At 41.6% G+C, this 9,324-nt stretch overlaps 1 long non-coding RNA gene across 1 annotated transcript; it reads right to left on the minus strand.

The window, feature by feature from the left end:
* Positions 1-8,467: 8,467 nt before the first annotated feature.
* On the minus strand, positions 8,468-9,079 carry LOC113037655 (uncharacterized). Its single transcript, XR_003274646.1, has 2 exons — positions 8,704-9,079; positions 8,468-8,622 (listed from the first exon to the last, which is right to left on the minus strand). It is a non-coding gene; the product is annotated as an uncharacterized LOC113037655 (long non-coding RNA).
* Between the last annotated feature and the right edge of the window lie 245 nt (positions 9,080-9,324).

Here is a 9,324-nt window from a genome sequence, read left to right on the forward strand (position 1 = left end):
CTCTTATTGTTATCTAAGGAGCTTGGAAAGAAAAGCGTCTGGACTTCTTCAAGTTGCTTGAAGACGTTTCACCTCTCATCCGAGAAGCTTCGGATGCTAAAATGAAAGCTTTCACGTTATCAAAATCATCAAAATTGAAAAGCTTCGATTTTTGGGTTCATATATTTGTTAATCTGACACAGAGGAGTCAGTGCCTTACCAATCATGAACCTCACTGCACGTCACTGATGTGCGTTATGAAACATTGCTTAATCACTTACCTGGATTATGTGTTAATATTTTTGACTTTGTTTTGTAAAGAGGTTGAAAGGAACCAAAATAGGAAACTTCTCTCATATTGAGTTCTTATCTCCACCAGAATCCCAGCGTTGATGTTCGACGGGAATGCATTCTGAAAGCTGTCTGTGTCTACTTAAATGAAAAGCCAGATGACCTGTTCAAAGAATTCTTGGTAAGTTAAAAAAGGAAAACGATCAGTTATTTTCCTTTTTTTAATTTAGGATTGGAAATGGAAGGTGGACTTACTTGTTCATATGTATATGTATGCAATTAACTTATCTTTTTCTTTTATTTTTATTTAAAGGATGTGGATCTTGGAGCAAGCAGAGAAACGGAGCAGCTGACTTTGGGAGTCTATGTTGTCAGACATGAAGAAGCAGACTCTGCAGATACACCTGAGGACATTGGTGTCATCATAGAAGGATGCACTGTGCTGCAAGCTCTTAGTGATGTGCCAAAGGGTTGTGCCCTCCTGCTTGGACTAATCTACAGTCTAAATCTGAGCTACCCAAAGCACCTGAAATACACATTTGAATTTCTTCAGAAGGTGCTGATGGAGTTGGATGGGAACAACCTATCCATGAAGGTGCAGGTTCTGAAAAACAAACTGCTTGAGTGAAACAGCCTGCAATGAACTATAGAGGACACTGAACTTTAAGGTTCTTGAACCCTTCTCTTTGCACTTTATAAACTGTTGTGTTTGAATTGCCACAAGAACTTCTGCAAGGCCTTTCACTTTTCTGCATTCTTTGTTCTTGAACTTTTACCAACATCCAACTATACTGAAAAAGACTGCTCCTAACTTTGGACTTCAGTTGAAGTTTTGAAGCAAAGGTTATTTTTCTAAATATGGACAAAAATGACACTAAAGTAATTTCTACCAGCTGTTTGCAGGGCTGTATTGTGGGCTTTTCATTGTAGCCAAATCAAGTTTAAATTAAGTCATGTTAATGTTAAAAATGTTGGAATCACAACACTTTCCAGTTTTAATCATTTCAGTTTAACGAGACATTCTGTATCTTGTCTTCCTGCACTTAAAATGCAGTTGAGTATATGTAAAGATTGTTTAGGAAAAAAGATCTAGAAGCATTTGAATTGCTCAAAGTATGCTTCAAGAAGTTTTACACAAAGTCTTATTGAAGTTAGGTTGACTGAATAAACTTGTGTTCGATTTATTTCATTTACAACCTAAATAGAGTAAGTTGCAATTCTGTTAAAGTGATTTAATCCTCTAGTTTCAGTAGAGCGTGTTATGGGTGAGTAGATTTATCAGATTTACTTAAAATTTCTTGTTCAAATTAAATGTATCATACATTTTATATTTCACTAACCCAGTTGTGTGGAACCGGTTGACATAACTGGGTGGAGTAAATACAACATGTTATTTCTTAAAGTAAGTAGAGCTTGTTTTGGTTGAGAAGGTTTTATTTAGTCTTCTCAATTTAAGTCAACAAGGTTAGTTAGATCAACATTATGATATTCAGCTAATACAACATGATTCTTTTGATTTGCATTTAATTATCCAAATGTTATCAGATATAAGTACAGTACTAACAACAGTACTTGCATGCAAGTACTGTTTTCTTTTTTCAATAAAAATATTTTTTAAAAAACCCAAAAAAGATAAGTGACATATAATTCCTACAGAGGCTATATAAAGTGCTAGTGGTTGTGAGTGGTGGTTCAGTCCATGTTATGTTACCCCCATATGAAAGATGGGGGTAGCAACCATAATGTCAGCTTTTGTCCACATTCTGAAAGTTTAATGTTTTGGCCACTGGCAGAGGGTGGAGAGATGTTCAGCATGTTTCACTTCATACCTTAGTTACAAGGAGTGGTTCACTCTAAAAACTAAAACTGACATTTACTTAAAATTTTCGAGGCAACACTTTTACACTTAAAAATATTGAGTAGATTTGAAACCAGTCAAATCTGTTCAATATACTTGATCAATTGAATAACTAAAGCTTAAACATATTAATTTGAAATGAATAATTGTAGTCATTACACAAACATGAAAAAATTAAGTAAATAACACTGGTCAATGTAACTGAAATATAGATGGTCAGTTAATCCAAAATTTTGTTCCATTTACTTAATATTGTAAACTGAACGTAATCAAAATTTTACTTAGTATTAAATATGGTAAATGGCCTGTATTTGTATAGCACTTTACTTAGTACCTAAGGACCCCAAAGTGCTTTACACATCCAGTCATTCACCCATTCACACACTGGTGATGGCAGCTACATTGTAGCCACAGCCACCCTGGGGCGCACTGACAGAGGCGAGGCTGCCGGACACTGGCGCCACTGGGCCCTCTGACGACCACCACCAGTAGGCAACGGGTGAAGTGTCTTGCCCAAGGACACAATGATCAAGGCTGTCAGAGCCGGGGCTCGAACCAGCAACCTTCTGATTACAAAACGAACTGCCAACTCTTGAGCCACGATCACCCCCTGTAACAGGGCAGCCCTTAGCGGCTGGAAACACAGTGAGACAGACCAAGGAAAGTGTAGTGGAACAAAGTATTTATTTGCTATATGGCTCTCCTTAAAACAATTAACTTGTCGAGCTTCTTCACAACACAAAAATCCATCCTCTAATGACAACTGGCAGCCTTAAATATGTTCAGCTGTCACAGACTTAACCATTATTCCACTCTCAGGTAAATTCTTAAATCCCAACCTTCCACCACAGTATACAATATATCAATAAGAATAAATAAATACATAAATACATTTTCACATTTACATATTAATAAATACTTCACACTTTAATGTTACACCAAACCCAATATTATAAAAACCCAGAAACCCAAGCACAAAAAGATTCACCACACTCTCTTTACCAATGGTCTCTCCCGGAACCTTTAAATGGTGTCTGGACCCCCGGGGAAACATTTGCCCAAACACCTTGAAGAGGACACAGGCAAGAAAGGTGAGTAATCATTAACTTACAAACACTTATTTGCACCACTTTTATCCCTAGATTTCACACACACACATTTGCATTAGTTTTCCTTATTGGTAAACCTTAATCACAATCTCAATCACCATTCTTCTCTCCTGACAGACAACCACCACATTCCTTGACGAGGAACAGCTGTGCAGGATCTGAAATAAGGCCACCAACTGACCCTAAAATTCCCAATAAATAGTCAACAAATATTTAAACTTCTTGTGTGCAAATCCATGCTTAAAGTGCAATGCTCATAAATTGCTTGATAAGGTGCTTTTAATAAAGTGAAAGGTGTGCTCTAAAGTGCTATACAGACAATACAATATAAATAAATGCAGTAAGGGAGTCCTCTTCCTTACATTTCCTCCTCCCTCTCTTAAGCGCGAAGTGCTTCAGTCCTCTGTCATCCTAGATAAACAATCAGCAACCACATTTGACTTCCCCGGCCTATACTGGACCGTAAAGTCATAAGGCTGCAGAGACAGGTACCATCCTGCAATGCGGGCATTCGCATCCCTCATGCGGTTCAACCACTGGAGGGCACGATGATCAGTCTCCAGAGTGAAGTGACGTCCCAGAAGATAATACCTCAAGGCCTCAATAGCCCATTTCATGGCCAAGCACTCTTTCTCCACCGTCGAGTACCTCGTCTCCCTGTCGAGTAGTTTCCGACTCAGAAACACCACAGGCCTTCTTTCACCATCCACCTCTTGCTGAAGGACAGCACCAAGGCCAACTCCCGAAGCATCAGTTTGCAAGATGAATGGCTTGTTGAAGTCTGGACTGTGTAGAACTGGATGTGTGGAAACTGCTTCCTTGAGGTCTCTGAATGCTTGCTCACAGTCTTCCGTCCAACGCACTTTGTTAGGGGCTGAGCCTTTTGTGAGGTTATTAAGTACAGTGGATCGCTCTGCAAAAGAAGGTATGAATTTCTGGTACCAGCCTACTAGACCCAGAAAACCTCTCACCTTCCTTTTAGTTGTCGGAACTGGGAAGGACTGAATTGCTTCAATCTTTCCAACCTGCGGCTTTATCTTCCCAGAGCCAACTACACAGCCCAAGTACTCCACTTCTCTCTTGGCTATGGAGCACTTCTTGGGATTGATAGTCAGTCCAGCCATTCTGATGGAGTGTAGCACCTTCTGTAGGTGAATGACATGCGCTTCCCAGGACTGGCTGTACACCACCACGTCATCCAGATATGCTGCAGAGAATGCTGACACATCTCTCAGTACATGGTCCATTAATCGTTGGAATGTCGCTGGTGCACCTTGAAGACCAAATGGCATGACTTTAAATTGGTACATACCAAACGGAGTTTTGAAGGCTGTCAGCTCTCTTGCTTCTGGTGCCAAAGCCACTTGCCAGTATCCTTTACACAAATCAAGTGTTGTAATGTACGTTGCTGATCCAACTCTCTCCAGCAGGTCATCCACCCTGGGCATTGGGTAGGGATCAAACTTGGATACTGCATTCAAATATCTGAAATCAATACAGAATCTCAGGGTGTCATCTTTCTTTGGTACCAAAACAATCGGGCTGCACCACTCACTACTTGACACCTCAATGATTCCCAGGTCCAACATCAGTTTTATTTCTTTCTGCAGCACTGGCACCAACCGTTCTGGAATTCTGTAGCTCTTTTGTCGAACGGGTGCATCCTCCTTCACCCGTATCTTATGCTGAACCAGTGATGTGAAACCTGGTGTTTCTCGAAAGAGCTGTGGGTCCACGAGTGGTTTTATATCAGCCTGCTCAGTAGGAGACAAATGAGAAAGGTCAACTGAAGCACAAACTTGAATGTTAGTTGGAAAGAACTTCTCAGTCACCTCCTCATCCTTAACTGAACGCACCAGTAACTGATAGACCGGCTCTTGTCGGCTGTGGAATTCCTTCAACAAGTTCACGTGAAATGTCTGATATTTTTTAACTCTTTCTGGCATATTCAGCTCATAAGTGACTTTACTCACTTGTCTGACGATCTCGTATGGTCCATGCCATTTTGTCAGCAACTTGTTATCGCTGGTGGGAAGCAATAACAGTACTTTCTGACCTGGAAGGAAGACCCTATCCCTGGCCTTCTGATCATACCAAGTCTTTTGATGTTTTTGTGCAGCTTTCATGTTGTCTTGCATCAATGATGCCATTTTCTCCAACCTCTCTCTCATGGTGATGACGTAGGCTGCGATGTTTTCGCCTTCTGCTTTGGATTCCTCCCAGCAGTCCTTAAGCAGATCCAGGGGGCCTCTCACTTGGCGACCGTATAAAAGTTCAAAAGGCGAGAAGCCAGTGGAAACCTGCGGGACCTCCCGGTAGGCGAACAGAAGGTATGGCAGCCATTGATCCCAGTCAGCACCTGTGTCAGAGACAAACTTGCGCAGCATACTTTTGAGAGTCTGGTTGTATCTCTCCACTAGCCCGTCCGTTTGGGGGTGATACGGGGTGGTCTTAAGTCCCTTTATCCCTAACAGCTTATAAACCTGCTGCAAAAACTTTGATAGAAAGTTCGTTCCACAATCCGTCAGAATTTCTCTTGGTATGCCTACCCTAGAGAAAAGCTGCAGAAGACGATTAGCAATGTGACGAGCTTTAATTGATCTGAGTGGGAAGGCCTCAGGAAACCGTGTTGCATAGTCACATATGACTAATATGTAGCGATGACCTGTGGAGCTCCTCTCTAAAGGGCCCACGATATCCATGCCTAGCCTCTCAAACGGTGTTTCAATAATTGGCAGCGGTTGCAACTGGGCTCGTGCTACTCCTTTACCTGAGGTCAACTGACATTTTTCACAGGAACGGCAAAACTCAGAAACCTGGACATACATCCCTGGCCAAACAAAACGGCTGCTGATCCTATTCAGTGTTTTGTGAAAAGCCATATGACCTGCCCATGGAATTGAATGACCCAAATCCATAACTTTGTCTCTGAACTGTTGTGGGAGTGCCACAGCTTCGCACTTCCCCTTTCTCTGGTACAAGATGCCTCCTTTAATCAAGTAAACAGTGTCTGCAAGACAGCTTACCTGACCTTGACTAGCCCCCTCTACCTCGGTTACCTTCTCAAACCAGGGTTTTAGAGTAGGGTCGCTTCTTTGGAGTGCACCTAAATCTGAGGGAACATCAAACTCAAGTTGGTTATTTGGCTTAGGGAACAATGCTGTACCTTTTCCCCCTGAGCCTTTGAACTTTTCTCGTCTTTTCTGAGCCCTAGACTTCCTAATCTTCCCTGGCTCCGTTTCGAGAGACTCCTCAAAAAAAGGGTAGTTCTTGCATCATTTCCTTTGCACTTTGTGCTCTTGTGACTACATGACAGGATTTAAATGGCTCAACTGTCATATCTAGAGGAAGTGAGCTTCCAGATTCATCACCTAAGCCTTGAATGTCTTTCTCAGCACTCACTTGAGGGTCATAATCCGACTGATCTATTAGATCAAAAAGAGTGGGGATGTCATTACCAAGTATCACTGAATATGGCAAACTGGGAACAACAGCTACCACTAACAAGTAGGTTTGACCTCCTACTGTCAGGTAGACCTCAGCAGTGGGGTACCTGTGTCCGTCTCCATGCACACAACTTATTGTAGCCCCAACCCCACTTAGCTTTTCTCCTGAAATTATGCTAGAGTGTACAAGAGTTTGGAAGCACCCAGAGTCAAGCAAAGCTTCCTCTTTACGCCCATTAATTAAAACAGGGATAGTACAAGCTTTCTTTCCTACTGGCTCTGTGGCTGGTCTTGGAACTGCACATAAAAGAGATGGTTTTGACTTAAGTGCAGGGAAAAATTGTTGTGTATGGCCAAAGTTATGACAGTGATAACATTTAATATCCTGAACTGAAGACTTAAAGGATTTCTTCACATTGTGAGGTCTATTGACATCATTGAATCCAAGTTCTTGTTCTTCAGATGTTGTAGGGGGCGCTGGCGCCTCTGGTGGGTCAGGCTTATCAGTTACAGCGTTAACTTGTAGCTGGATTTGCTGAAATTGATGCTGCATGCCTTTCCACCTTTGCTCCTGACGTGACAAATCCTTCTCCCACTTTTGGTCTCTGGCTGCTTGAGACCGCATAAGAGATTTCACCAACCCTGTCAACTCCTCCAATTTGTTCTCAGGGCTTGTTGCTGCCATGGCCTCTAGCTCAGATGAAGCTCCAACTCCTTCATCAGGCTGCTCCTCTTGGCCTGGCTTTCTTCCACCTCTTGTCATCATCTTCTCACTGTGGCATGAGTGACACACTCCTGACACCACTTGTAACAGTGCAGCCCTTAGCGGCTGGAAACACAGTGAGACAGACCAAGGAAAGTGTAGTGGAACAAAGTATTTATTTGCTATATGGCTCTCCTTAAAACAATTAACTTGTCGAGCTTCTTCGCAGCACAAAAATCCATCCTCTAATGACAACTGGCAGCCTTAAATATGTTCAGCTGTCACAGACTTAACCATTATTCCACTCTCAGGTAAATTCTTAAATCCCAACCTTCCACCACAGTATACAATATATCAATAAGAATAAATAAATACATAAATACATTTTCACATTTACATATTAATAAATACTTCACACTTTAATGTTACACCAAACCCAATATTATAAAAACCCAGAAACCCAAGCACAAAAAGATTCACCACACTCTCTTTACCAATGGTCTCTCCCGGAACCTTTAAATGGTGTCTGGACCCCTGGGGAAACATTTGCCCAAACACCTTGAAGAGGACACAGGCAAGAAAGGTGAGTAATCATTAACTTACAAACACTTATTTGCACCACTTTTATCCCTAGATTTCACACACACACATTTGCATTAGTTTTCCTTATTGGTAAACCTTAATCACAATCTCAATCACCATTCTTCTCTCCTGACAGACAACCACCACATTCCTTGACGAGGAGCAGCTGTGCAGGATCTGAAATAAGGCCACCAACTGATTTTAAAATTCCCAATAAATAGTCAATAAATATTTAAACTTGTGTGCAAATCCATGCTTAAAGTGCAATGCTCATAAATTGCTTGATAAGGTGCTTTTAATAAAGTGAAAGGTGTGCTCTAAAGTGCTATACAGACAATACAATATAAATAAATGCAGTAAGGGAGTCCTCTTCCTTACACCCCCTAACATTCAAACATGAATGTTATTGTATTTCACTGGTAGTCTAAGTCTAAAAAAACCAAACAAACTAATATGTAGTTGTGTGTTTCATAATACATGTATGAAAAATGACCACATGTTAACATTTTTCCAAATGAAAAATTTATTTTCATAAACATGACAATAACTCGAAATAAACAGGCACTACAAAGAATTAAAAATCCAGTGAAGCGGTGCAGGAGGGAAACCTGGCGGCGTCCTCGCCTTCCTCTCCGCGTTCTGCGCCCCGGTGCGCTAAAGAAAGGGAGGCAGTGGCAGTCAGTACTCTTTTAGGCAGCTTTCATTCATTAAAAGGGGACAAGTCAAAAGACTTACCCCGGGTGGGCAGAGCTCTTAACTCTGCCCGCCGCTTCTTTGTAATCGGCACCAGCCCGCCTCGCCGCCTCTAATTTCCCACAGACGCGTAATCTGGCCTCCTGTTGCTGCAGCAGTCGGACTGCTCGCTCCGCGTTGCTGGTGCTGTATCCTCCTCTCTCCCTGAACGCCAAGCTTCACCAGTCCCATGTGTCACTGAGCACTCTCTGTAAATTACCACTCGCTCCTTTCCTCTCAGGTGTGTTCAATTAGTAAAACAGGAAAAGGGCGGAGTCTCTCCAGGACAAATTGACAGATGCAACCAAAACATGCAGGATAAATAAAACACTCCACAAGATATAACCAAAACATGCAATATAAAAAATAAATAAGCACACTTCACATTAAAACACAGCAAAGTAAAACAACATCCATCCTTCCCTGGATGACAATAACAAAAGATATTTCCTTTGATTCTGCTAAGTAGCAGGAGATTGAGAGCTGGCAAAGTAATGGTGTGTTTGATGAAGTGAATGTCAGATGGAATAGACAGTGCTGTCTTCCTGGCAACACTTTTTTCTGAGCTTACAACTGGTAACACTGGTCTGAATGCTCTTCCGTTGATCTGTGTGACTAACAATC

This window comes from Astatotilapia calliptera, chromosome 15, assembly GCF_900246225.1.
Source record: "Astatotilapia calliptera chromosome 15, fAstCal1.2, whole genome shotgun sequence".
Taxonomy (NCBI): domain Eukaryota; kingdom Metazoa; phylum Chordata; class Actinopteri; order Cichliformes; family Cichlidae; genus Astatotilapia; species Astatotilapia calliptera.